The sequence below is a fragment of the Pseudophryne corroboree genome, chromosome 1 (genome assembly GCF_028390025.1).
Source record: "Pseudophryne corroboree isolate aPseCor3 chromosome 1, aPseCor3.hap2, whole genome shotgun sequence".
NCBI classification, from domain to species: Eukaryota; Metazoa; Chordata; class Amphibia; order Anura; family Myobatrachidae; genus Pseudophryne; species Pseudophryne corroboree.
In genome coordinates, this window is record NC_086444.1 from 1,045,785,063 (window position 1) to 1,045,811,198 (window position 26,136).

At 48.5% G+C, this 26,136-nt stretch overlaps 1 protein-coding gene across 8 annotated transcripts in view; it reads right to left on the bottom strand.

Moving 5' to 3' along the window:
* The window catches only part of PCM1 (pericentriolar material 1), a 528,103-nt gene that overhangs the window by 488,897 nt on the left and 13,070 nt on the right, over positions 1–26,136 (bottom strand). For 5 of the 8 annotated variants that reach the window (XM_063920823.1, XM_063920824.1, XM_063920826.1 and 2 more), the window contains exon 1: positions 11,339–11,509. The exons of 1 other annotated variant lie outside the window; for it this stretch is intronic. The gene's annotated coding sequence lies outside the window, so the exon portion shown is untranslated. Of the gene's footprint in view, positions 1–11,338; positions 11,511–26,136 lie in introns of those variants that run through there. 2 more of the 8 variants (XM_063920822.1, XM_063920821.1) reach the window with 1 other exon arrangement.

Below are 26,136 nucleotides of genomic sequence, written 5' to 3' on the forward strand. Positions count from 1 at the left end.
TATTCAGATGTATCTTTGCCTAATAAATAAGGAAACAATGGCCATTTTTCTTACAGCAAACGTCTCCAAGTGTAAACAGTAAAATTAAATTAACACCCTTGCAGCAATAGTACCTTATTTGTAGTCACACCAGTCAGGCATGCCAGTATACCTGAACCTGAGTGCCACACAGCTATGCTGTGAGCCGTGCCCTTCTAATGCAGTTTGTCTTTGCTTAGTTTATAGAGCGATCTGTCGTTCCATCTTTGGATATGTGTAGCACTGATTGCGCTCTCCAGTCCTGCTCAGAACGGACACATGGCCTTAAGGGAAAAACTTTTGCTCTGTTTATGTAAAGTACATGAAACTTCAGAAGGAGAATGTGCCCTAATTCTCAAAGTTCAAAGTCCTACTGTTGTTATCCAAGTGTGACTGCTATTGTTGTGGGTTATATTTAATTCATGAATATTCTTCAAACTTTGGCTCAAAACACTATTCTTACTGTCATGGGACACAAAAGTAGCTATCACATCAGTGAAACTTACACTATATTCAGCAGCTATTCTGGGGTTTCCACGCTAAACCTGTACACCTGTTTCCAAAATAAGTATTACATACCACACCAGGAGACCACAGTCAGTTCTACTAGAACAACCGTTTTCTCTGGTTGCCAGATTACAGGACACTTGCTGAGCTTCAAAGTCAAGCCCATGAGTCAGAAAAGGCTATTACTTGTGGCACTTTCCTAATGGTTATTTAGTTAAACCTATAGTGCTAATGTCTAAACTTGCTGGGTTTCCATACGTGACCATAGGAGGCATGATACTACTGGTAGACAAGAATTTGCTTACCCAAATATTTGCATCTCTGGCCAAGGTTGAAAAGACACATATAGGTGAATTCAATTCTTTTAGGGCCACGACAATTCATGGGTGCCTGACGTAGCTGTTCCGGGCCCTATTATTGCATTTGTTGCGCCCAAATAGACGGGGTTTAGTCGTATATATATCAGCTAAACTCGTCAGAAGTCTTGATTAGAGCACCCAGACCACAGACTTTTCGAACATTTCTTCTTGCTACCTCAGGAAATGTGTTCCCTCTCGGCACTCGCACCAGAATGAAGCAGCAATTGAACTGCTCAGCGAGGCGCCATGTAGTGGTAGTAGTGGGGAAAAACTGAATTATTGTAATTTGAAACGTACTTGTAATAGTTTACGGATACTCTGGTTGAGTTGTAGTGTATAACAAGAGATTTGAGAAAGTGACTAATTTTAACATAGATACTTTACTACAATCCCAAATAGGGTTTGGGGATTCTTATTCAGCATGTATCCTAAAGTCACGTCTCTTACGAGGGATGATTGATAAGTACCCATGTTTGAAGGGGATAAAGTCATTAGGTCGACCACTATTGGTCGACATGCATTAGGTCGACATGGTCATTAAGTCAACATGAGCATTTTTTTCCATTTTTTAACTTTTTCATACTTCACGATCCCTGTGGACTACGATTGGGAATAGTAGCCTATGCCGAGCACAGCAGTAGCGGAGCGAGGCACCTTGGCCGAAGCCTGCAAAGGGACACGGTACACTAATTGGGGTTCCCCGTAACTTTACAAAGAAAACACCAAAAACAGTAAAAAAAAAAAAAAAACACACGTCGACCTTTTTCCATGTCTACAAATAGTAGTCGACCTAATGCATGTCGACCTAATGACCCATACCCGTTTGAAGACAGATGGCGCCACTGACATCAAACCTGTATATCATCGTTTCGTGTCATCTGTCAAACGACGACTCATAATTGCAGATAAATTCATTGTGTAATTTTGTTTTGGTAGATGTTGGTAGTGAGCAGGTTTGAGTTTTTTCGAACTATGGGGAAAGTGTAGTACAGATCGCTGAGTAAATTCTTGTTTTTGGATGGGAAGACGTGTGAGGAAATCAAAGAGTAGTTGGAAGCCGTTTATGGGGACCTTTCACCGTTAATGACAACCATCAGATATCAATAAATTCAAGCGTGGTCATACAGCCGTCCTCGATGAAGAGCGTCCAGGTCGCCCAATTGAGGGGACTACGGATGAAATGGTCAACATAATCCATGATATCGTATTGGCACACCGGCGAGTGAAGATCAGAGAGATTGTTGAGATCGTAGGCATCTCATTTGAACGTGTGCAGAATATCCTACATGAACATTTGGGCATGACAAAGCTATCAGCAAGATGGGTGCCGCGTTTGCTCACTATGGACAACAAGCGGAATCGAATGATCACTTCGAAGCAGTGTTTGGACCTGTTTAAACGTAATCCGAAGGAATTTCTGCACCGTTTTGTGATGGTTGATGAAACATGGATCCGTCACTACACGCCAGAAATTAAAGAACAGTCAAAACAGTGGACTTCACCCGGCGAACGTGCACCAAAGAAGGCAAAGATGGTTCCATCGACCCGAAAGGTCATGGCCACCGTTTTCTGGGATTTAAAAAAGGCATAATCTTCATCGACTATTTGGAAAAGGGAAGAACGATCACAGGGCAGTATTATGCTCAATTATTGGGCAGATTCAACAATGCATTGAAGAGAAAACGGCAACACTTGGCGAAAAAAAAAGGTGCTGTTCCACCACGACAATTCGCCGGCACACTCATCCCACGTCTCCACAGTGAAATTGGGCTACGAATTACTGCCGCATCCGACGTATTCTCCAGATTTGGCCCCCTGCGACTTCTTCCTGTTTCCAAACATAAAAAAAATGGCTTGGCAGAAAGATTTGCATCGAACGAAGTAATCACCGAAACTGAAGCTTATTTCACAGAGTTGCACAAATCCTATTTTTTGGAGGGCTTGAAAAGGTTGGAATATCATTGGGCCTAGTGTATCGAGCTAAAAGGAGACTATGTTGAAATTAAATCAAAATTTACCCCCCCCCAAAAAAAAAAAAAAAAAAAAACATTTCTTGCCTAACACGGGTACTTATCAATAACTCCTCGTATTTCTAAGCAAGCCATGTGAGGGCAGAGTTGGAGAAGTAGGATTTTACAGTTCCAAAGCTCCTCTGCTCACTACACCATGTGCCTGTGGGTGTTACGGTAGTCACATGACACTACAGCATTATACCAATACTAGTAGCTTGAAGAAACAAGCCAATGAAAACTGGTAATTACCAATATATTTCCTATAGCTTGCCCAATTATTTATATAAAAACACAATTTTATGGGCTGGCAGCTCCACGCATTACTTATGTACATAGTGTCTACTCTGTATTGTCTGGTACATTTTCTTTTAGTAGAATTAGTAGGACAGATTAAATTACAATGGGGTCGATTCAATTCGGCAATTTATGAATAGCGCCGGGAATTAGCTCCCGACGCTATTCAATTCAGCTCCAGTTAAGTCGGCGATGGCCCGTTCTCGCCGACTAAACAGGTTGAATTGTCGGGAGAACGGGCATTCTCCGACTTAACTCCCCGGCGGGAGGCTGATTCCCGACAGAATCAGCCTCGCGCCGGCCGCGAGGCAGCACTTTTGTCGGGTTTCTTCTCTCATCCCCCGGGGATGAGAGAAGAATTCCCGACAATTGCGAGTAACTAGCAGCTGAATTGAATAGCGTCGTGAGCTAATTCCCGGCACTATTCATAAGTTGCCGAATTGAATCAACCCCAATGCATACTTACAATTTTGATTCCTACAATTAAACTAAAATAAAACCAGTGTGCATATGATAGAAATGCTTTTATTAGTTATTTCCCTAATTAATAATAAGACCGGGTAAACCTCAGCTAAAGCACAGCAGCATTTTTTATATTAAAAAGGTGTGTTTAAACTTGCTTTAAATGCTGTCCTCCATGGGTGTAAGAGCACGTATGATGCCACAGGTCTAAGGTTTCCGTTTGAAGTGTAAACAGCACAACTCAGAATAATTGATCCGAGAAAGGGAGAGTGAGTAAAATTAGAGCAAACAGCAACAAAAAGGTTCCAATCATGCAGTATGATCTGTTTTCACTCAAATTCAACAGCCCAACCTTCATCAAATACATCCCACACTCTGTGGGCTGGATTCAAATGTTCCCTTCCCCCTCCCAGCTGCGATCGTGCCCGTCAACACTATTCTAATGTTAATGCCGACGGGCGCAACAAGTTCATTTCAGCACGCTACCTACGGAGATAGCGAGCTGGAATGCGCGTAAAGAGACCCGTTTGGGCATCGAAACGGGTCTTTTCATGATCGCGCCCATTAGTTTAGTCGGATTTAGGTGCTTTGCGCTCCTAAACCTGGCTGTACTGGGTGCAATCAGCGTGATTACAGGGGGCCATTTGAATATTGCCCCTCTATCTCCAGTCACTGTAAAAGGGAGATAAGGGGCGCATGAAGATTTGAATTCCCCCCTGTGTCTCCAAGAAGATGAGAGGCACAGCTCACTTGGACTCTTCACATCAATCAATCCAATACCAAGTGTAGAAATAAATCATTGTTTTACACATGAAACTATCCCACAGAAGAAAAATAAGAATTTACTTACCGATAATTCTATTTCTCATAGTCCGTAGTGGATGCTGGGGACTCCGTAAGGACCATGGGGAATAGCGGCTCCGTGGGAGACTGGGCACATCTAATGAAAGCTTTAGGACTAACTGGTGTGCACTGGCTCCTCCCCCTATGACCCTCCTCCAAGCCTCAGTTAGGATACTGTGCCCGGACGAGCGTACACAATAAGGAAGGATTTTGAATCCCGGGTAAGACTCATACCAGCCACACCAATCACACCGTATAACTTGTGATCTGAACCCAGTTAACAGTATGATAACAGAGGAGCCTCTGAAAAGATGGCTCCCAACAATAATAACCCGATTTTTGTAACAATAACTATGTACAAGTATTGCAGACAATCCGCACTTGGGATGGGCGCCCAGCATCCACTACGGACTATGAGAAATAGAATTATCGGTAAGTAAATTCTTATTTTCTCTAACGTCCTAAGTGGATGCTGGGGACTCCGTAAGGACCATGGGGATTATACCAAAGCTCCCAAACGGGCGGGAGAGTGCGGATGACTCTGCAGCACCGAATGAGAGAACTCCAGGTCCTCCTCAGCCAGGGTATCAAATTTGTAGAATTTAGCAAACGCGTTTGCCCCTGACCAAGTAGCTGCTCGGCAAAGTTGTAAAGCCGAGACCCCTCGGGCAGCCGCCCAAGATGAGCCCACTTTCCTTGTGGAACAGGCTTTTACAGATTTTAGCTGTGGCAGGCCTGCCACAGAATGTGCAAGCTGAATTGTACTACAAATCCAACGAGCAATAGTCTGCTTAGAAGCAGGAGCACCCAGCTTGTTGGGTGCATACAGGATAAACAGCGAGTCAGATTTCCTGACTCCAGCCGTCCTGGAAACATTTTCAGGACCCTGACAACATCCAGCAACTTGGATTCCTCCAAGTCCCTAGTAGCCGCAGGCACCACAATAGGTTGGTTCAGGTGAAAACGCTGGAACCACCTTAGGGAGAAACTGAGGACGAGTCCTCAATTCCGCCCTGTCCGAATGGAAAATCAGATAAGGGCTTTTACAGGATAAAGCCGCCAATTCTGACACGCGCCTGGCCCAGGCCAGGGCCAACAGCATGACCACTTTCCATGTGAGATATTTTAACTCCACAGATTTAAGTGGTTCAAACCAATGTGACTTTTGGAACCCAAACTACATTGAGATCCCAAATTGCCACTGGAGGCACAAAAGGAGGCTGTATATGCAGTACCCCTTTTACAAACGTCTAAACTTCAGGGACTGAAGCTAGTTCTTTTTTGGAAGAAAATTTGACAGGGCCGAAATCTGAACCTTAATGGACCCCAATTTCAGGCCCATAGACACTCCTGTTTGCAGGAAATGTAGGAATCGACCCAGTTGAATTTCCTCCGTCGGGCCTTACTGGCCTCGCACTACGCAACATATTTTCGCCAATTGCGGTGATAATGTTTTTGCGGTTACATCCTTCCTGGCTTTAGATCAGGATATGGATGACTTCATCCGGAATGCCTTTTTTCCTTCAGGATCCGGTGTTCAACCGGCATGCCGTCAAACGCAGCAGCGGTAAGTCTTGGAACAGACAGGGTCCTTGCTGGAGCAGGTCCCTTCTTAGAGGTAGAGGCCACGGATCCTCCGTGAGCATCTCTTGAAGTTCCGGTTACCAAGTCCTTCTTGGCCAATCCGGAGCCACGAATATAGTGCTTTCTCCTCTCCATCTTATCAATCTCAGTACCTTGGGTATGAGAGGCAGAGGAGGGAACACATACACTGACTGGTACACCCACGGTGTTACCAGAGCGTCTACAACTATTGCCTGAGGGTCTCTTGACCTGGCGCAATACCTGTCGAGTTTTTTAATCATGTGGACGACTTCTGGGTGAAGTCCCCACTCTCCCGGGTGGAGGTCGTGCTGAGGAAGTCTGCTTCCCAGTTGTCCACTCCCGGAATGAATACTGTTGACAGTGCTATCACATGATTTTCCGCCCAGCGAAGAATCCCTGCAGCTTCTGCCATTGCCCTCCTGCTTCTTGTGCCACCCTGTCTGTTTACGTGGGTGACTGCCATGATGTTGTCCGACTGGATCAACACCGGCTGACCTTGAAGCAGAGGTCTTGCTAAGCTTAGAGCATTGTAAATGGCCCTTAGCTTCAGGATATTTATGTGAAGTGATGTATCCAGGCTTGACCCTAAGCCCTGGATATTCCTTCCCTGTGTGACTGCTCCCCAGCCTCGCAGGCTGGCATCCGTGGTCACCAGGACCCAGTCCTGATGCCGAATCTGCGGCCCTCTAGAAGATGAGCACTCTGCAACCACCACAGGATGGATACCCTTGTCCTTGGTGACAGGGTTATCCGCTGATGCATCTGAAAATGCGACCCGGACCATTTGTCCAGTAGGTTCCACTGGAAAGTTCTTGCGTGGAATCTAACGAATGGGATTGCTTCGTAGGAAGCCACCATTTTTACCCAGAACCCTTGTGCATTGATGCACTGAGACTTGGTTCGGTTTTAGGAGGTTCCTGACTAGCTCGGATAACTCCCTGGCTTTCTTTTCCGGGAGAAACACCTTTTTTCTGGACTGTGTCCAGGAACATCCCTAGGAAACAGAAGACAAGTCGTCGGAACCAGCTGCGATTTTGGAATATTGAGAATCCAATCGTGCTGCCGCAACACTACCTGAGATAGTGCTACACCGACTTCCAACTGTTCCCTGGATCTTACCCTTATCAGGGAATCGTCCAAGTAAGGGATAACTAAAATTTCCTTCCTTCGAAGGGATATAATTTCGGCCATTACCTTGGTAAAGACCCGGGGTGCCGTGGACCATCCCTACGGCAGCGTCTGAACTGATAGTGACAGTTCTGTACCATAACCTGAGGTACCCTTGGTGAGAAGGGTAAATTTTGACATGAAGGTAAGCATCCTTGATGTCCCGAGAATTCCAGGTTCGCAATCACTGCTCTGAGTGACTCAATCTTGAATTTGAACCTCTGTATGTAAGTGTTCAAAGATTTTAGATTTAAAATCGGTCTCACCGAGCCGTCTGGCTTCGGTACCACAATAGTGTGGAATAATACCCCGTTCCCTGTTGCAGGAGGGGTACCTTGATTATCACCTGCTGGGAATACAGCTTGTGAATGGCTTCCAAAACTGCCTCCCTGTCAGAGGGAGACGTCGGTAAAGCAGACTTTTGGAAACGGCGAGGGGGAGACGTCTCGAATTTCAATATGTACCCTTGAGATATTACCTGAAGGATCCAGGGGTCTACTTGCGAGTGAGCCCACTGCGCACTGAAATTCATTGAGAACGGGCCCCCACCGTGTCTGAGCTTGTAAGGCCCTAGCGTCATACTGAGGGCTTTGCAGAGGCGGGAAAGGATTTCTGTTCCTGGGAACTGGGTAATCTCTTCAGCCTTTTTCCTCTCCCTCTGTCACGAGCAGAAAAGAGGAACCTTTTGTCCGCTTGCCAACAAAGGACTGCGCTTGATAATACGGCGTCTTATTTTGAGAGGCGACCTGGGGTACAAACGTGGATTTCCCAGTTGTTGCCGTGGCCACCAGGTCTAAAAGACCGACCCCAAATGTCCCCTTTCAAAGGCAATACTTCCAAATGCCGTTTGGAATCCGCATCACCTGACCATTTTACTGGTAGAATTGGACAACGCACTTAGACTTGATGCCAGTCGGCAAATATTCCGCTGTGCATCATGCATATATAGAAATGCATCTTTTAAATGCTCTATAGGCAATAATATACTATCCTTATCTAGGATATCAATATTTCCAGTCAGGGAATCCGACCATGCCAACCCAGCACTGCACCTCCAGCTGAGGCGATTGCTGGTCGCAGTATAACACCAGTATGTGTGTGAATACATTTTTGGATACCCTCCTGCTTTCTATCAGCAGGATCCTTAAGGGCGGCCATCTCATGAGAGGGTAGAGCCCTTGTTCTTACAAGCGTGTGAGCGCCTTATCCCCCCTAGGGGGTGTTTCCCAACGCACCCTAACCTCTGGCGGGAAAGGGTATACAGCCAATACTTTTTAAGAAATTATCAATTGTTATCGGGGGGAAACCCACGCATCATCACACACCTCATTTTATTTCTCAGATTCAGGAAAACTACAGGTAGTTTTTCCCTCACCGAACATAATACCCCTTTTTGGTGGTACTCGTATTATCAGAAATGTATAAAACATTTTCCATTGTCTCAATCATGTAACGTGTGGCCCTACTGGAAATCACGGTTGTCTCTTCACCGTCGACACAGGAGTCAGTATCCGTGTCGGCGTCTGTATTTGCCATCTGAGGTAACGGGCGCTTTAGAGCCCCTGACGGCCTATGAGACGTCTGGACAGGCACAAGCTGAGTAGCCGGCTGTCTCATGTCAACCACTGTTTTTTTATACAGAGCTGACACTGTCACGTAATTTTCAACAGTACATCCACTCAGGTGTCGACCCCCTAGGTGGTGACATCACTGTTACAGACACTCTGCTCCGTCTCCACATCATTTTTCTCCTCATACATGTCGACACAAACGTACCGACACACAGCACACACACAGGGAATGCTCTGATAGAGGACAGGACCCCACTAGCCCTTTGGGGAGACAGAGGGAGAGTATGCCAGCACACACCAGAGCGCTATATATATATATATACAGGGATAACCTTATATAAGTGTTTTTCCCCTTATAGCTGCTGTATGTTTTAATACTGCGCCTAATTAGTGCCCCCCTCTCTTTTTTCAACCCTTTCTGTAGTGCAGGGAAGAGCCAGGGAGCTTCCCTCCAACGGAGCTGTGAGGGAAAATGGCGCCAGTGTGCTGAGGAGATAGGCTCCGCCCCCTTTTCGGCGGCCTTATCTCTCGTTTTTCTGTATATTCTGGCAGGGGTTAAATGCATCCATATAGCCCAGGAGCTATATGTGATGTATTTTTTGCCATGTAAGGTATTTTTTTATTGCGTCTCAGGGCGCCCCCCCCAGCGCCCTGCACCCTCAGTGACCGGAGTATGAAGTGTGCTGAGAGCAATGGCGCACAGCTGCAGTGCTGTGCGCTACCTTATTGAAGACAGGAACGTCTTCTGCCGCCGATTTTTCCGGACCTCTTCGCTCTTCTGGCTCTGTAAGGGGGCCGGCGGCGCGGCTCCGGGACCCATCCAGGCTGGGCCTGTGATCGTCCCTCTGGAGCTAATGTCCAGTAGCCAAGAAGCCCAATCCACTCTGCACGCAGGTGAGTTCGCTTCTTCTCCCCTTAGTCCCTCGATGCAGTGAGCCTGTTGCCAGCAGGTCTCACTGAAAATAACAAACCTAAACTAAAACTTTCACTAAGAAGCTCAGGAGAGCCCCTAGTGTGCACCCTTCTCGTCGGGCACAGAAATCTAACTGAGGCTTGGAGGAGGGTCATAGGGGGAGGAGCCAGTGCACACCAGTTAGTCCTAAAGCTTTCTTTAGATGTGCCCAGTCTCCCACGGAGCCGCTATTCCCCATGGTCCTTACGGAGTCCCCAGCATCCACTTAGGACGTTAGAGAAATCAAAAGTGGTTTGTCCCAGCATACATCAGAGCCAATAGGATCTGTGTTGCTAAGCACATCAGACAGAATGGTAGCCAGTGAGGCAATAAGAAGGTAACTCAGTGTGTAAGGAGCATAGCTGCACTCAGCCATGCAACCTTTGTGGAATATGCTTCTTTATTCAAGCATCAAACAGGGAAAGCTTATGGGATAAACTACTGTGACCAGCACATGTAAAACGTCACAACGTAGTAATAACAAAATTCTAAAGCATACATGTTATGAGTAACAAAGAGAATTCTAGTGCCAAATGTAGCACACGGTAACTGTCCCCAAGTCCAAAATATAATATACACAAAATATTTATTTTTTTAAAGCTGTACTATCACCACATACGGCGCATGCACATTTCTCTTTCAAAGGATTATTTTATTTTTTTACAAAATTAGACAGCCATAGGGATGTGCCTTAACCATCTAACAAACACAGGGAAGAGCGGACCCCGAAAAAAGCACACCGTCTCACACACACACAGGGGGAGCTGACCCCGAAGAAGGCACACCATCTGACACACACACAGGGGGAGCAGAACCCAAAGAGGGCACACCATCTGACACACACACAGGGGGAGCGGAACCCAAAGAGGGCATACCGTCTGACACACAGGGGGGAGCAGACCCAAGAGAGGGCATACCGTCTGACACACACAGGGGGGAGCAGACCCCAGAGAGGGCACACCATTTGACACATACATTGGGGGGGGGGGGGGGGGGGGGGGAGCAGAACCTGTAGTGGGCACACCGTTTGACACACACATGGCGAGCAGACCCCAGAGAGGGCACATTGTCTGACACACAGGGGGAAGGACAGGACACATAACCCGCCCCCAGGGAAGCGCAGAGAGGATGGACAACACTCGTAATGGGCACCCAGAGGCTCCCTGACTGATGGGAACTAGTGAGAGAAAAGCTGCATGCTGAGACTTAAAGTACAACAGCTGCATACCTCCCAACATGACCCTCTCCAGGAGGGAAAGAATGCTCTGTTCCTGGACTTCCCTATTAATTTATGATTGCCATCACCTGTGGTGAAACACCTTCCTTATCCATTAACCTGTTCAACACAGGTGTCGGCAATTATTAATTAAGAGAAAAGTCCAGAAGCAGAGCATTGTGTCCCTCCTGGAGAGGGTCATGTTGGGAGGTATGCAGCTGGAGGCGGCCGCTACCCCTGCACTGTCTGACACACAGGTCACGCCACACGCCGTACACAACAGGCGTAACGCTGACCCACGCACCACGGGCACACATAACACTCCGGCTCACCAGGTGTAGGCTGCGTTCTTCCTGCTCCTCCGACACTCGGTTGCTCCTGTCTCACCTATTGAGCCGCCATGTTAGAGTGGACAGCAGCGCGAGCGACGCGGACGCTGTGCGGAAAGACGCCGGTTACCCAGACAACGGAGGAAGCGCGAGACGGCGATGAAAGCGGGAAGGGGGCCGTCCGTCACGTGACATCCTATGGAAAACACACTCAAGAGTACAATCCAGCGTTCGTAGTACAGCGCCACCGTGTGTCGGAGATGTGTACTGCAGGGAGGGCGCTCTGTTGCCGGGCAGTTCTGAATCTGTGCAGCATGCCTTGGTGCTTGATCTGAATGATGGATCGCAGCAGAAAGTTTGTTAGCAATTGGGCCAAACCAGGGCCCTCATTCCGAGTTGTTCGCTCGTTGCCGATTTTCGCTATATTGCGATTAGTCGCTTACTGCGCATGCGCAAGGTTCGCAGAGCGCATGCGCTTAGTTATTTTACACAAAAGTTAGGTATTTTACTCACGGCATAACGAGGATTTTTCATCGTTCTGGTGATCGTACTGTGATTGACAGGAAGTGGGTGTTTCTGGGTGGAAACTTGCCGTTTTCTGGGCGTGTGAGAAAAAACGCTGGTGTTTCTGGGAAAAACGCGTGAGTGTCTGCAGAAACGGGGGAGTGTCTGGGCGAACGCTGGGTGTGTTTGTGACGTCAAACCAGGAACGAAACTGACTGAACTGATTGCAATGGCTGAGTAAGTCTGGAGCTACTCAGAAACTGCTAAGAAATTTCTATTCGCAATTCTGCGAATCTTTCGTTCGCAATTCTGCTATGCTAAGATACACTCCCAGAGGGCGGCGGCTTAGCGTGTGCAATGCTGCTAAAAGCAGCTAGCGAGCGAACAACTCGGAATGAGGGCCCATGTGCACTGCAGGGGAGGCAGATATAACATGTGCAGAGAGATAGATTTGGGTGTGGTGAGTTCAATCTGCAATCTAAATTGCAGTGTAAAAATAAAGCAGCCAGTATTTACCCTGCACAGAAACAAAATAACCCACCCAAATCTAATTCTCTCTGCAAATGTTATGTCTGCCCCCCCTGCAGTGCACATGGTTTTGGCCATGTAGGGCGGATGTCTGACGTCAATCCCGGGACCTTCGTCGATGGATCCGTCGCACAGGGTAAATAGGTCTGACCCTGGTCTTGTTTTGCAGGAAACTTTTTCCTGCTGCGGGGTACACTGGGCTCCATAAGGAATAACATCGGAGTGTAGAATAGGATCTTGACCCGAGGCACCAACAGGCTCAAAGCTTTGACTGTTCCCAAGATGCACAGCGCCGCCTCCTCTATAACCTCGCCTCCGTGCACAGGAGCTCAGTTTTGTAGTTGGTGCCTTGCAGTAAGCAGGCAGTCAACAGGGGGGCTGCTCCTGCAGCTCTAAAGAAAAAGCTATTTCAGAAGAAAAGAAAATCTGAAGACTTCAAGGGCTGCAGCAGTGTCTGGATGTCAGTCAGACATCCCCTGCTGCAGCTACATCACTCCCCCAGCGGCGCTGTATACTCCCACACCCTGGTTGCCGGGTAATTACAGCGGAGGCTCCAGTGTTCTAGTTAGCCACAGTCTCGCCGCTGTCCTCCCGGATCGTGTGGCCGCATACAGGGGGAGGTAAGGGGGTCTGTTTAGCCCGCTGTAATCGCGATCTGGTGGGAGGCGGGCCGCGAGCGCTGGCGTGGACACTGTAGGGGGCAGGGGCTCCACTAGCCACCAGGACACTGGGCACAGGTTAGTTTTCTTCATAAAACCGTTTGTTTGACAGCCCGCAGCGCCTGGTGGGGAAGCCAGCATGGGGGATAAGGCCTGACCTGTAGCCCCAGCCCCAGGGCGCCATTTAGGCAAATGTTCCCGCCCTGGAGCTGCATCTCTCTCCCTCACTCCCTGTCAGCCGCCATTACACAGAGCTGCGCTGTTCCTGGGACTGCTTGGGCAAATCCTCCTCTGTAAAGCCGCCTGCGCGTCAGCGCTGTGCATTTTACAGGACACTTAAGTATTCTACCTGTCAGTGGACAGTATTAGTTAAGAAAGAGTGCATACAGTCAGGGTTGTGTGGTACAAATACACTGTGATATACATCCAGTATTTGCTGTGTTTTGCTATATCTACTATTTATATGTATATATAGCTATACTGAGTATTACTTTGTATTGCTAGTCCAGTGCAGTCTTATTGTATGATATAACTTCAGCATTGTACATTGTGACTTTCTGTGTGTGTGTATGTAGCTGCTGAGTTACTGCCATTTTGTGTATTTTGCTCAGCCTGCTACCCCTATATTCTGTAACCTGAGGGGGCTAAGTGCGTCAGGTTTATTAGACTATATAGGTGTTTCACAAGATATACTTACTGTGTATTTTTCTTTGTGATTTCTGGTCACCATATATCTCTTGGGTTCCCGGTTTGTGCTGATAACACTACACTGGGAATTCTTGCTAGATATAGTGCTGCTAATATTGTACTAGGTTGCCTGATATTGAGCTTCTCATTATGTCAGCTACAAGGGGCAACAGAACTGGGGCTTATCCCACATTGAGTGGAGGTGACGCTGCAGACACAGTTGAGGAAAACATGGCAGCAGAGAGTTCAGGTTCTGGGGGTTCTTTGCCCCCCAGTGGGTTTGTAGCAACGGGCATCCACAATGACCCGCCCTGGGCTACCTTCTCCACGTTGTTAAATACGCTGGTAACTAAACTTACGCCCCCTGTGGGACCGCCTATGCCAGTTCAGCAGTTTATGGTCCCTGCAGTCAATCCGCCATGGGCAGATCAGATCTCATCTCAGTTCCAGCACTTGAACCAATCACTGACTAAAAAGAAGTCTAACTCTCGCCCGCCTAAGACTAAGGCGTCTTCTAAACAGGCCGTTACTTCCTCACAATCCACCACTGTTCCAGACACTTCCTCTGGTGAGGATGGTGCATACACTGACCCCACAGACACTGACTCTGATGCTTCAGATGGGGAGGGACGGTCACAGGTGGCTGTCCCTGATTTGATTGAGGCTATCGGGCTGATTCTTCAAATTTCTGATGAACCGGAACCTGAGCCTGTGTCTAAAAATCCGGACAGATTTAAACATAAGAAAGTGGTTAAATAAGTTTTGCCTCATTCTCAACACCTGGCTGACATACATCAGGAATCCTGGGAAAATCCAGGAACAAAGTTCATGCCACATAAGAAAATGTTGGCTCACTATCCTCTCTCTGCGGAGCTATGAAAAAATTGGGAAACTCCTCCGCCTGTAGATTCCCATGTTGCAAGAATGGCAGTTTCCTCAGCTCCTCCAGTGACTACCGTCACCTCTCTGAAGGAACCGACGGATAGATGTGTGGAGGGTTGTTTAAAGGCAATATACACCCTAACGGGCTGTGCATAGGCCAACAATTGCAGCGACATGGGCTGCTGAAGCTGTTTAAGCATGGGCTAAGGAGCTGGAGGCGGAGCTACCTTCCAACGCTTCTGATCATGCTAGACAATGTCTCTCATATATTACCACGGCTTCTCATTATCTTAAGGAGGCGGCTTCCGATGCCGGGGTGCTGGCGGGCAAGGCTGCGACTATGTCCATCTTAGCTCGACGTATCCTTTGGTTGAGATCCTGGTCTGTGGATCTGGATTCTAAGAAAACCCTGGAGGTACTTCCTTTCAAGGGAGACATTCTTTTCGGAGAAGACCTCATAAGATTGTGGCTGACTTAGCTTCTGCTAAAACAGCTTGCCTACCGAGTACGGCGCTGAAGGCTAAAAGTACCTTCTCTCGCTCCTTTCGTCCTCCAGGAAAGGCAAAAGGTCAGGTGTACCCGAAACAAGCTCGTACTTCCAAACATGCTAAGCCCAGACCCAAGCGGGCCTGGGCTGCCCGTCAGCCTGCTTCCAAAACAGACAAGCTTGCCGCATGACGGGGTGGGCCTCCCTCTGGGGGATCCCAGGGTGGGGGGTCGACTTCTAGGGTTTACCCAGGAATGGTTGAAGACCACTTCAGATGCCTGGGTACGGGAAGTCGTCACTCGAGGTTATGCCGTATCCTTCAAGAATCGTCCCCCTCATCGATTTTACCTGACAGACGTCCCTTCGGATCCAGTGAAGGCAAAAAAACTTTTCATTTGATGGTGCAGTCCCTCCTGGACACAGGAGTGGTAGTACAGGTGCCTCTGGCTCAGAGAGGCAAGGGGTACTATTCACCGCTGTTTCTAGTCCCGAAACCGAACGGGTCCTCGCGGCCCATTCTCAATCTCAAGTATTTGAATAAGTATGTGAGGGTCTCCAAGTTTCGTATGGAAACTCTACACTCTATTGTTCTGGCCTTGGAACCTGGGGACTATATGGTCTACCTGGACATACAGGATGCCTACCTGCATATTCCTATTGCAATGTCACATCAGCAGTACCTGAGGTTTGCGGTGGGCATCCTTCATTACCAGTTTCAGGCGTTACCCTTTGGTTTGGCCACGGCTCCGTGGGTATTCACCAAAGTCATGGCGGTAATGATGGCTGTGCTACGCTGTCAGGGGATCAGTATCCTCCCGTATCTAGACGACTTACTGATCCTGGCGAACTCCCCAGAAATTCTCCTACGTCATTTGGATGTGAAAATCCAGTTTATACAAACTCACGGGTGGTTCATCAACTGGAACAAATCTTTCCTGGTCCCTGCTCAGAGCATGGTACATTTGGGGGCATTGTTGGACACTCACAACCAGTGGTTGTTCTTGTCTCAGGAGAAGATCCTGAATCTTCAGGACAAGATTCGATGCTTCCTATTTCGTCCGCAAGTGTCGATACATTCGGCAATGCAAGTGCTAGGTTTCATGGTGTCGGCATGATGGAGTACGCTCAATTCCATTCCCGCCCTCTACAGAAGTTGATTCTGGCCAAGTGGGATGGCCTGCCTCACCGGATCAGGTCTCAAATGATCTCCTTGTCTCCGGAGGACCGTCTGTCACTGAGCTAGTGGCTTCAGGACCACCGATTGAGTGGGGGTTGTCCCTTCTGGATCTCCAACTGGGTCCTTCTGACGACGGATGCCAGTCTGAGGGGTTGGGTCGTGGTGTTGGAGCAACACTCCCTTCAGGGCCGGTGGACCAAGGAGGAGTCTCTCCTCCCGATAAACATTCTGGACCTGCGGGCAGTGTTCAATGCACTGAACTTGGCCCAGCATTTGATACAGAGCAGACCTGTTCAAGTACAATCGGACAAAGCCACCACGGGGGCGTACATAAATCATCAGGGTGGCACTCGAAGCCGCATTGCGATGAGGGAAGTGTCAAGGATTCTTCAATGGGCGGAACGCCATCTGACAGCCATATCGGCAGTGTTCATTCCGGGGGTCCTCAACTGGGAAGCGGACTTTCTCAGTCATCAGTACGTACACGCCAGAGAGTGGAGCCTCCATCCAGAAGTATTTCAACTCCTCATGGACAAGTGGGGCCTTACAGATGTGGACTTGATGGCGTCTCGACACAATCACAAGGTTCCGGTTTTCGGAGCAAGGACAAGGGATCCTCAAGCGGCGTTCGTAGATGCACTAGCAATCCCATGGAGCTTTCAGCTGCCATATGCGTTCCCTCTGATGTCACTCCTGCCCAGAGTACTAAGGAAGTTCAAACAAGAAGGAGGAACCCTGCTTCTGATCGCTTCGGCGTGGCCCAGACGGCACTGGTTCTCAGATCTACAGGGTCTCTCGATAGAGCGTCCCCTTCTACTTCCACAACGACCAGACCTCCTCATTCAGGGCTCTTGTGTTTACCAGGATTTGGCCCGACTGGCTTTGACGGCGTGGCTTTTGAAGCTGCCATCTTGAGGGCCAAGGGTTTTTCTGAGGCGGTCATTCATACTATGCTGAAGGCCCGTAAGCCAGATTCGGCTCGGATTTACCATAGGGTCTGGAATTCTTACTTTGCTTGATGCGCATCTAACAATCATGACGCTTACAAGTTTAGTACGGCCAAACCTTTGGCCTTCCTACAACAGGGCCTGGACTTAGGCCTTCGTCTGGCATCCCTCAAGGTTCACATTTCTGCCTTGCCGGTATGGTTGCAGAGAAAGATTGCTACCCTGCCTGATGTTCATACTTTCACTCAGGGGGTGTTACGGATTCAACCTCCTTATGTACCACCGGTGGGCCCTTGGGATTTGTCAGTGGTTCTGGAGGCTTTGCAAGAGTACCTGTTTGACTTTGAACCTCTTGCATCTGCAGACCTTAAGTGGCTTTCCCTTAAGGTTTTGTTTTTGCTGGCTATTGCCTCTGCTAGAAGGGTCTCGGACTTAGGTACCTTATCCTGTAAGTCCCCCTATCTGATTTCTCACCGTGACCGGGCAGTTCTTAGAACGCACCCTGGTTATTTGCCTAAGGTGGTATCTTCCTTCCACCTTAACCAGGACATTGTGGTTCCGGCCTTTAGTTCTTCTGAGTTGTCCTCCAAAGAGCGGCCTTTGGATGTGGTACGGGTTCTCCGTATCTACGTGAAGAGAACTGCCTCCATTAGGAAGTCTGATTCTCTCTTTGTGCTGTTTGGATTTCACAAACGTGGCTGGCCTGCTAACAAGCAGACCTTGGCCAGATGGATTAGAATGGTGATTGCACATGCTTATGTACAGGCTGGTCTTCCAGCTCCTGCTACCATCAAAGCCCATTCTACTCGGTCTGTTGGACCTTCTTGAACGGCCCGCCGTGGTTCGACCCTTGAACAATTGTGCAAGGCGGCTACGTGGTCCTCCGTGAACACGTCCATAAGGTTCTATGCCTTCGATGCTTCCGCCTCCCAGGATGCTTCCTTTGGACGCCGGGTTCTTGTGCCCGCTACAATGCGTCCCCTCCCATAAGGAACTGCTTTAGGACGTCCTCGATGTTATTCCTTGTGGAGCCCAGTGTACCCCGCAGCAGAAAACAAGATTTATGGTAAGACCTTACCATTGTTAAATCTTTTTCTGCGAGGTACACTGGGCTCCACAAGGTGCCCACCCTGACGCACTTTGCTTCTTTGGGTTGGTATGACATTAGCCGCTGACACCCTTTCCTGTCGTGAGTGTGTGGTGTGTGATGCTTCTAACGATTGTCGTCTCTGTTACCTGCTACTGCATTGTACTGGTTAACGAAAACTGAGCTCCTGTGCACGGAGGCGGGATTATAGAGGAGGTGGCGCTGTGCATCTTGGGAACAGTCAAAGCTTTGGGCCTGTTGGTGCCTCGGATCAAGATCCTACTCTACACCCCGATGTTATTCCTTGTGGGGTCTAGTGTACCTCGCAGAAAGAGATTTAACAAGATAAGTTCTTACCATAAATCTCGTTTTAGCATAGCAGGGCTACACAAGCGATCGCATCCATGCTATGCTAAAATACACTCCCCCATTGGCGGCGTCAAGTTGATCGCACGAGCAGAAAAAAAGTTGCTACGTGCGATCAACACGGAATGACCACCTAGATTCTGAGTTGTATGCTAAGTGGCTGTAGGTGCAGGCAGCTGTAGAATCCTTATTTCCTGCTGTATGCTAATGCTAATACACAAAATCATGCTTGTGCAAGTGGAGACCCATGCCACCCATTGGTTTAATGCCAGCCGCCGCAATCGCCATTAGTATCTGCACTTGCATCAGTCCTTTGTGAGGTGCAGATTATCAGGTGGTGTCTTGCGATGGCTTTGCCACTGCATAGTATCTGCCCTGCAACGCCCTATGTCACAGAAAGACATCTGGCTAAATTGCATCTGTCTCAGAATAGGAAGGGCATACGCAAAAATCTGTAAAGCCGCTTTGCCCAGTGGACTGTATGCACAAAATAACATGGCCGCCTTTAGGTGCCCAGTGGTGGTAATTAGGTGGGTGTGGCTATGATACTATTTCTTGCTATTATTGTAGCACTAATGCATTCTCTTTTTTTTCCATCAACATACTAACCGGATAAAGGGGTTAATTCAGGTTGGATTGCAAATCGCGATCCTATCAGAATAATTACGTTCACCCCATGGGCGCATGTGCATCGCTCGTACTGCGCATGCACCCGCACTTTCTGTGGGCGCCTCACAGAAATTCCGAACAGTCAGTCAGGCAGAGGTGTTCGCTGGGTGGGCGCCAACGCTCCGTTTCCTAGGCGGAGACGGAGCGTTGTGGGGGCATGGCCTGTAAATTTGGGCGTGCCAACACAAACAGGGTGTGATCGCGGTTGCTGCGTGACGTCACACCCAGCCGCTGCGTTCGAGAACATGGCGGCAGGCCTCCTGCTGCGCCCGCAGGAGGCATCCCTAATTTCTGCCGATGTAATCGCAATTTCTGCTTCATCAAGGGGGAGAGGCGGCGGTCAGCATGCTGGGCGGCCTTGCCCTGTGATGGGCGGCCCCCAGCATGCAATCCAAAGGATTGCAAATTCTGCTATATAGCAGAGTTTGCAATCCTTACTGAATTAGGCCCAAAGAACACTACCATGCTTAATTAACTTCCAAACTTGTAAATGAGCTTTGATTTATTTATTTTTCTTCATCTCTAAATGCAGATATAGCCAAAGCGTCGATCATGGACCCAAGACCAGTTGATCGCTGTGGACATTCTTGCAGTAGAAGCCAGTAAGAATCAGGCTGATTCTTATTGGCTAGCTATGCCAAACTGAAGCAGCCACAACTGTCTCTGTATGCTGTCACTATGGCAGCAATAGCCAATAAGAATCAGGCAGAATCTTACTAAGCTTATCAAACTCGACAGCCTCCATTCTAAGCAGCCAGAATAGCAGATTAAGGGTGGGCACAGGGGTAAGGCTGGCTAGGGGGTGTTTGTTTTCATTTTTTCATGTGAGGGACAATATGTGTGGGTTTTTCCTGTGGGGGACAACGTGTGTGTTTTTGTTAGTTTATTCTTGGGGGAGGGCAATGTGTTTATTACTGTGAGGGACAATGTGTATGTTTTTTCTCCTGTGGAAGCCAATGTCTGGTTTTGGTGCAACAGTCGCTCCTGCGCTGATCCTGGGACTGCTGGGCAATTTCTCCTTGTCACAACTGAGGGTTTAGGCTGACGGGAGGAAGCCTCAGTTGTAGGGGCTGAGATGAAATTAAACCTGGGAGGTTTAATCAGACGCCTGGACATGTAAGTGCAGAATGATTACCCGAAGGTGTGACCATGACAACCAGTTTAAAATTCAAAATAAAAGTTTATTAACAGACTCCGTGTGATAACAAGCAGTATTCAAGTTTAGCAAAGACAGTGGCAAATAACACAGTTCCTGGAATACATAACCATAGAAGGTTTCTCAGAGCACTGGTAGGTTTAGAACAGATGTAAAAGTCCTTTGATGGAATCACCTTACCAGGCCTGGTTGTAGCAGATGAATCTGTAACTTGAGTATGCTGCTGTATCAGCTGGATGGAACCAGCCAGGTGGTAAAACACGGAGTGGATGCTGAGTGGAATCAGCCAGGTGATGAAACACAGGGTGGATGCTGAATGGAATCAGCCAGGTACTAAAGTCACGGAGTGGATGCTGGATGGAACCAGCCAGGTGATAAAACACAGAGTGGTTGATGTGAGATGCTAGGGAGCGTAGAAACAGAATAGCTGATAGATAATTACCGGTGGTAGTGGATACTGCTGATAAGATAGGATCCGCTGGATCAGCACCGGTGTTTGGTAGAAGCTGGAATCAGTTGAAAGCTGGCTGCTTGGAAGCAGATAGTAGATAGCTGGAAACTGGACAGCCACGGAAGGCTGTGGAGTCAGGCTGCACTGCAAGATGGAAAGCAGGTGCGGGTCTCTTTGTGGATGCTGGAGACAGGAACTGGAACCTGGAGAAACAAGCCACAGGAGAGAGAGACTGGAACAAGGTATGACATTCAAAGCACTGACATCTATCTGGCCCAGACACAGGATACTTATACCTGCTGCTATGCAGGCATTGGCTGGGCAATTATGCAGATTCCAGAAACGGTGGATTGGAGGAATTGGAGCATGTGATCAAATCCAACATGGCTGCGCCAATGCTGGAACCTGGAGGGAAAACTGGTTTGAAATGAAATGTGCAAACATAGTGATAATGGCGGCGCCGGCCGCGGAGGACAGGAGACGCCAGATGACTGTTAAATGCTGAGACACTTGGAGGGCAGCAGAGGCCGCGGCAGGCATGATACATGATTCTGAGAACCTGCAGCAATAACACATTAACGGCGGCGGAGGCCGCTGAGGACGGGAGACGCCATGTTGGATTCAAACATGGCGCCGCTGTGGTAGTGTCTCAGAATGACAGGAGGGATGTGCAGAGTGTTGACACAGATGAGATCCGGATTTGGAACGCTGGGCCAGTCTCAGAAGACACCTAAATGGCAGGTAATGGCGTCCAGATACCCGGATCGTGACAGCACCCCCCCCCCCCCCTTTAGGAGTGGCCCCAGGATACTTCTTAGGCTTTAAAGGAAACTTTGAGTGGAAATTTCGGACCAAGGCAGGAGCATGGACGTCTGAGGCATTGGTCCAAGAGCGTTCTTCAGGACCATAGCCCTTCCAGTCAATGAGATACTGTAACTGACCGTAACGGAAACGTGAGTCCAAAATCTTGGCCACCTCGTACTCTACTCCCCGTTGAGTCTGAACTTTGGGAGCTGGAGGAAGTGCGGAATGAAACCGATTCAGAATCAGCGGTTTCAACAAGGAAACATGAAATGTCCTGGGTATTTTCAAGAAGGGTGGTAACTGTAATCGGTAGGCAACAGGATTGATGACTTGTTCAATCTTGAAGGGACCAATGTAGCGAGGTGCAAATTTCATGCTGGGAACTCTCAACCTCAAATTCTTCGTGGACAACCACACACGATCACCCACCTTGAGAGCAGGAACCGCTCTACGCTTCCTATTGGCAAACTTCTTATACCTGGACGAGGCTTTAAGCAGGGCTGCGCGGACGTTCTTCCAGTTATTTTAAAACTGACGCAAGGTGACATCCACTGCTGGAACAGAAGTTGCGGGAAGCGGTTGAAATTCTGGGACTTTAGGGTGGAATCCATAATTAATGAAGAATGGTGTCGAAGAAGATGAGGAATGGTATTGATTGTTGTGGCTGAACTCGGCCCAAGGAAGGAGTTGAACCCAGTCATCTTGAGAGGAAGACACATATATACGGAGGAAGGCCTCCAAGTCCTGATTCACCCTCTCGGTTTGACCATTGGTCTGAGGATGGTAAGCTGTGGAAAACTTTAACTTGACTTGGAGGGCTTGACACAAACTTCGCCAAAATTTGGCTACAAATTGTACTCCACGATCCGAGATGATCTCTTCAGGAAGACCGTGAAGTCGGAAGATCTCTTGTATAAACACTTGAGCCAACTTGGAAGCTGACGGAAGACCGGTGAGAGGGATGAAATGTGCCATCTTGGTGAACCGGTCAACTACCACCCAGATGGTATTAAATTTGTTGCAGATAGGTAGATCGGTAACAAAGTCCATCGACAAATGGGTCCATGGTCGACGGGGAACAGATAATGGAACCAGTTGCCCCGCAGGCGACTGGCGGGAGACTTTGTGTTGGGCACACTTTGGGCAGGAGGCAATAAATTCCATAACGTCCTTCTTCAGAGTTGGCCACCAGTAGGACCTAGAGATAAACTCCAGGGTTTTCTGAATGCCTGTATGTCCAGCAAAGCGGGAAGCGTGGGCCCAATGCATGAGCTTCTTCCTTAGAACTGGCTTAACAGAACTTTTCCCTGGCGGGGGCATAGAGTCCATCCCTACCGTGGAGAATGCCAACGGATTAATAATAGGATGCTTGTCTGCAGACTCGGACTCATTTTCTTGCTCCCATGAGCGGGAAAGGGCATCGGCCTTACGATTCTGAGAACCCGGACAGAACTGGAGTTTAAAGTCAAACCTAGAGAAGAAAAGTGCCCATCTGGCCTGACGAGGGTTCAGACATTGTGCGCCTTTGAGATATAAAAGATTTCTGTGGTCGGTAAGTATGGTGATTGAATGAGAAGCTCCCTCCAACAGGTATCTCCACTCCTCCAGAACGAGCTTGATGGCTAGCAACTCCTGATCGCCAATGGCATAGTTGCGCTCAGCTGGGGAGAACTTCCGGGAGAAGAAACTGCAAGGATGTAGATGTCCATCTTTGGCCCTCTGGGATAACACCGCTCCTACTCCAACGGAGGAGGCATCTACCTCTAAGATAAAAGGAGAGTCGGTGTCGGGCTGTTTCAGAACTGGTGCAGAGATGAACCGTTGCTTCAGAAGGTGAAAGGCCTGCGTAGCTTCTTCGGACCACTTGGACGGATTAGCACCTTTCTTGGTTAATGCAGTGATAGGCGCCACAATGGTGGAAAAGTCTCGTATAAACTTTCTATAATAATTGGCGAACCCTAAGAACCTCTGGACCCCTTTGAGGGTTAAGGGTATAGGCCAATTTTGGATTGCTTGGAGTTTCTCAGGATCCATCTCTAGTCCGGAACCGGACACAATGTAACCTAGAAACGGAATGGTTTTAACTTCAAACATACACTTCTCCAATTTACAATAGAGGTGGTTGACACGGAGACGGGAAAGAACCTCCTTTACCCAAAAACGATGATCTTCTAGATTATTAGCAAAGATGAGGATGTCATCTAGATAAACCACGACATGGCGGTATAAGATGTCCCTGAAGATCTCATTCACGAAGTGCTGGAAGACTGCTGGAGCGTTGCTCAATCCGAAGGGCATGACGAGGTACTCATAATGTCCGTCACGGGTGTTAAAGGCGGTCTTCCACTCGTCACCCTCACGGATCCGGATGAGATTGTAGGCACCCCTCAAGTCCAGCTTTGTAAAAATGGTTGCACCACTAACTCTATCGAAGAGTTCTGTAATCAGGGGTAAAGGGTATCGGTTCTTAACGGTAATGTCGTTCAGACCTCTGTAGTCGATACACGTACGCAGACCACCGTCTTTCTTCTTAACGAAGAAGAAGCCTGCGCCGGCTGGAGAAGAAGATGGTCGGATGAAACCCTTCGCCAGGTTCTCTTTGATGTACTCTTCCATGTAGTGTGTCTCAGGCAGAGACAACGGATAAGTTCGGCCTCGCGGTGGAACCTTCCCTGGAATGAGGTCGATTGGGCAGTCCCATTCTCTATGAGGAGGAAGGATATCAGCAGAGGCTTTACTGAACACGTCCGTGAAGTCTTGATATGGAGGAGGTGGAACATCAGATGACCTGGGGAAGGAAGAACAAACAGGAAGAACTTTGGCTAAACAAGTCTCAGCACAGGAGGGACCCCATGCCAGTATTTGCGTAGTCGTCCAGTCAATCGATGGGTTGTGGAGACGGAGCCATGGAAGGCCTAAAACCACTGGATGTGTGGCTCTTGGAATCACTAGAAAAGAAATATACTCAGAATGAAGAACTCCCACTCTCAGACGAACTGGAAGAGTCCTTAAGGAAATGACTGCGTCAAAAATCTTGCTGCCATCCACGGCAGTCAAAGAGATGGACGAGGACAGTCTCTCGGTGGGTAGGGACCACCGTTTAACATAAGTTTCGGTTATGAAATTCCCAGCTGCTCCGGAATCAAGGAGGGCAATGACGTTCCTGTAACGTTGAGCAATTTGGAGCGATACTGGGAGGTTACAATCATGAGGAGATGGAGAGGAGATCATTACTCCTAGCCGGCCCTCTCCTTGGCGAGCTAGGATCTGGAGTTTCCCGAACGTTTGGGACAGGCGTTGATAGTGTGCGACGGAGCTGCACAGTAGAGACATAGAGACTCGGAGAGGCGTCTTCGGCGCTCAGCGGGAGATAGACGGGAACGACCAATTTGCATAGGCTCATCCTTGGATGGAGATGGTTGACGAGGAGGAGGAGCAGAAGATTTAGGAGCGGATGATCTTCCTCGCTCGGTTGCTCTCTCTCTGAACCGTAGATCAACCTTCGTGCATAGTGAAATTAGCTCATCCAACTTAGAAGGCAAGTCTCTGGTAGCTAACTCATCTTTAATGTGTTCTGACAAGCCATGCCAGAATGCAGCATACAGGGCCTCGTCGTTCCAGGCCAGTTCAGATGCCAGGATTTTGAACTATATAAGATACTGTCCCACAGTACGTGTTCCCTGGCGTAGACGGAGAATCTCAGATGAAGCAGAGGAAACCCGGCCCGGCTCGTCGAAGATGCGCCTGAATGATGCTACAAAGTCAGTATAGGAGGACAGCAGGGGATCAGACTTCTCCCATAACGGTGATGCCCAATCAAGGGCTGAGCCACTGAGGAGAGAAATAATATAAGCAACTTTGGTACGGTCACTGGGGAAGTTGCCAGGTTGAAGCTCAAAATGGATTTCGCATTGGTTGAGAAATCCCCTGCAGAACCTTGGAGATCCGTCAAATTTTGCTGGCGTTGGAAGATGAAGACGTGGTATGGAAATGGGCAAGGTGGGTGGGGTTACAGCTGGAGTCACTGTGGTGGACGCACCAGACGTACCAGGTCCACGGAGGGTCGTCTGAATCCCATCCAGCCGAGTAGAGAGATCCTGGAGACAGCGGATGATGTGACCTTGTGCAGCCTCCTGATGTTCGAGTCTGGCTGCCAGTTCTTGCATAGGTCTAGCCGCTTGATCCTGGTCTCCGGCTGGATTCATATGGTCAGTGCTTACTGTCACAACTGAGGGTTTAGGCTGATGGGAGGAAGCCTCAGTTGTAGGGGCTGAGATGAAATTAAACCTGGGAGGTTTAATCAGACCCCTGGACATGTAAGTGCAGAATGATTACCCGAAGGTGTGACCATGACAACCAGTTTAAAATTCAAAATAAAAGTTTATTAACAGACTCCG